This window comes from Grammomys surdaster, unplaced genomic scaffold (assembly GCF_004785775.1).
Source record: "Grammomys surdaster isolate TR1022 unplaced genomic scaffold, NIH_TR_1.0 139, whole genome shotgun sequence".
Classification (NCBI taxonomy): Eukaryota; Metazoa; Chordata; class Mammalia; order Rodentia; family Muridae; genus Grammomys; species Grammomys surdaster.
In genome coordinates this window covers 7,837,283-7,841,146 of record NW_021604597.1, presented here as the reverse complement: position 1 = coordinate 7,841,146, position 3,864 = coordinate 7,837,283, and positions in this window count along the sequence as shown.

Below are 3,864 nucleotides of genomic sequence, written 5' to 3'. Positions count from 1 at the left end.
ATTGGACTCTCAGGTGGGGACCATGTCAGAAAGAAGGGAGGAGGAAGAAAGAGAAAGTCGCCATGGAATAAGTGGACCCTGAACACATGGCCATGAAGACCGGTCTGTGGAGTAGGATTGGCCTAGGCAAAACATAGCAAGTGATATCTTGGGGTTCTTGACAGGGAAGTAGACAAAAATAGCATAGAGAGTTGATATCTGACCAGCTCTAGTGCTTTTAAGCTGATTATAAATATAGAAGTTTTTGTGTCTTTTATTTGGGAACTATATGATCTAAGTAGGTTTATAAAACCCCAAAATAATATTTGCCACAACAGGCAACTTCCCTTGAACTTGGCTATATATTGGAGTAAGATGATAGTTCAATCATGGTTCCTAATCTGATTGTTACAGTTTCAACCACTAACTGGTATTTACCTTCAGTGCAAAAAGCAAGGATTCTCACTGTTTAATCATAGTTCAACCAAAAGATGTTGAAATGAGGTTCACAGTTCAAGCAGGCTGCCTGGGGTAGGGAGCAGCTACCTAACTTTACATGACTTGCTCATGACTTTCAAAAGGCAGTTCAACAACAGTGTGACAAACGTGTGTAATAGAACATGCAGTTCAGGAAACTACAGATCACTTGGTTGTGGTGTTGTGTGAAGCATATAAGTTTCCTGAGGATACTCTAACTTAACTGGAATTCTCTGGAAGCAGAACCTGAGAAAGAATTTCAATGTGTTCCAGTAGCACTGAAAGCCCATTTAAAAAAAAAAAAAAAACCTAGCACTTCACACCCAAAAGAACAGATCCGCCTCTGGGCGGAGGCTTGCCATTATCTCCTCCCTTAGGAACTGATCCACGTGGTCAGATCAATTCTCAGGCAAAGGGACCAACCTTTAGGAGGATGAATTCACCCAACACCACGGAAGAAATGGGAGAAATAGTTACACTATCACCCTAGACAATGTGCTTTTCCTTTTCTGAACCCCTACCTCCAGTAGTTGTTTTCAGAGCTGAAGCCATGCAGCATCCTAATTGGGCCGCCTTTCGAATTACTCAGAAACAGCTAACTTTTCCTTTTTTTTTCTTTTTGTTTTCTGCACATTTCCCCTCACTCCTTCTCTAAAGCCCTCCCCACTACCCTTTTACTCTGTAGTGGCTTGTCTGCTATGGCTGCTTGCTAAACTTTCATGCCTAACTCAAAAAAGCATGCCTTTCTGTCTTATTCTCTGTCTCTCTACCCTAGGCAGCTGCCAAGATTGACAAATCTCCTGCCTCAGGGTTTTTCTCTTAAATTCTAATAAAATTGTCCTTAAGCTTTCTTTTGAGAGGCTGGTCTTATGTTCTTTTACTAACAAAACTACAATCTTCTGTGGGGACCCTGATTCCTTAGTACCATAGAGAGACTCTGGTAGAACTCTCCTTAATGTCCAGTGACACATGCATGCTACTTTCAGATGTAGTACTCTTAAGAAACAACGAAAAATGGAAAGAAATAAGCAGAAGAAAGGGCTGAGCAGTGAGCAGGGTTGCAAATATAAATATCCAGAGACTGGTATACAAGGATTCTCTGCAGTCACCTACTGTATTAGTTAGGGTTCTCTAGACTCACAGAACTTATAGAATATCTATATATATTAAGGGAACTTATTATAATGATAGTCTGTAGTTCAACTAACCCAACAATGTGGATGGGAAGTCCAAAGATCTAGTAGTTGCTCAGTTCTACGAGGCTAGCTGTTTCAGCTGGTCTTCTGTGTAAGCTGGAATCCTGAAGAAGTAGGTTCCAACAGATGTTCTGACAAGTAAGTGCAAACAGGCGAAGAAGACTTATCTTCCTTCTTCTTCCAATGTCCTTATGTAGGCCTCCAGCAGAAGTGTGACCCAGATTAAAGTTGTGTACCACCATGCCTGGATCTGGGACTTGCTTTGTCCCAGGATGGCCTTGAACTCAAATATCTGCCTGCTTTAGTCTCCTGAGATTAAAGGTGAGTACTACCTTGCCTGGGCCTAAGCTTTTCATGGCCGCTATGCCTCAAGATCTCCAGGTCAATCCAGTGTCAAGATCTGAATCATAGGTGTGCCCTCCAATTCTGGATTGTAGTTCATTCCAGATGCAGTCACACTTACCCTTAAGATAACAGGGTGGGAGCTTGGTCGTCTTACAGCAGTCAGCCATTGAAAGAGTGCCTAACTTCTGGAAAGTGCCACCCAACAACTGGAGACGATTTCCTTTTCTCACTTTTAGCAGTTGGCAAACATAGTTGCTGAGGGAGGTGGGTGGAAGGGTATTTTGCTGCATTTTGCACTATTATGCTCTCTATCAAAATAGTGAAAGCAAGGTTTGAAAATTATGTGGTAAGAGAGAAAGAAAGAGGGGGGAGGGGGAAAGCCTTGCACTCAACCCCCCACCCCCCATTTACACTTCCTACTCTTTCAAATTTCTTACAGCTGGAACTCCGGCAGGGAAAGAGAAGGTACTCGTAAACTTTTTTGTGTTCATTTATGCTGTTGTTGTTACTTTTGTTTTGAGACAGAGTCTCATTCCATACCTCTGACTGGACTCTAAGTCATGGCAAGCCTCCTTCTTCAGCCTTCTGAGTACTGAGGTTACAAACATGAGAAATCACTAGATAAACATGTACCAAGCATGTAACTCAAGTTGTGCTCAGTGCTGTTAAGAATCAAAAGAAATGCAAAATAGTGGTCCTATCCTAAGTCAGATATATATCAGCAAGAAGGCAGATGTACACCTATGGGGGAGAAAATATCAGACACTGAGCTGAGTGTCTCATACAGAGGATTACAGAGGAAAGATTTTCAGCTCTAGGGAAATGCTCACACTATAACTTGAGCAATGGTGCTGAATATCATCACTTAGTGAATAGGGTTTGAAAAAATTCCTACCCAACATTGGTTGGACTCTCCAAGTTCTGAACTACCACTTCCCCAGCACATCTGGCAGGCAGGACAGATTGTAGGTAGAGAGTTGTTTAGTGTCCCGCTTTCTTTTTCACTGGTCTGAGGAGTACTTTCTCATGCCAGAGACTAGAACAGCAGTTCTCAGCCTTTGAGATGCCTTTGAGGGTTAAACATCTCTTTCTCCCTGGTCACATATCAGATATACTCCATATCAGATATTTGCATTATGATTCATAACAGTAACACAATTACAGTTGTGAAGCAGCAATGAAAATAATTTTATGGTTGCAGATTACCACATGAAGAATTGTATTAAGTAACATTAGGAAGGTTGAGAACTACCGCATTAAGACATAAGGCTCGACACAGGTACTATCTTGATCTCTCTACATCCAACAAGATGTGTAGGTGTTGTCCTCAGCAATGTTTGGTTTAAATTAAGCCTCACGAGATGAGAAGCCTATGCCTGTTAGTAATCTGTTAAACTCCACCTCCACAGTCACCTGGCAACAGCCAGGTATGCTCCTCCCCAGAGTTACCTGGCAACAGGCAGGTAGCCCTGCCCACTATAAAAGGGGCTGGTTGCCCCCTCCTCTCTCTCTTGCTCTTGCTCTTGTTCCCCTCAACCCAGCACCTGCAGGTTGCTGTCTCCCCTCCCCCTTCCCTTCCCCCTATCTCCATGTGGTCATGGCTGGCCTCCACTCCTCTACCTCTCCGCTCTCCCTCCTATCTCCTGAATAAACCTCCCCTCGTGGAACTGTCTTGGTCTGCTGTGATCTGTCCCAAGCTGCGCACCCAACAACCTTTCAATGCCCTATACTGCCTGGATAGCCCTGAGATGTTGGGTAGAAACAAACACAACTGACAAAAAGAGAAAAAGAAAGAAAGAAAGAAAGAAAGAAAGAAAGAAAGAAAGAAAGAAAGAAAGAGGGAGGGAGGGAGGGAGGGAGGGAGGGA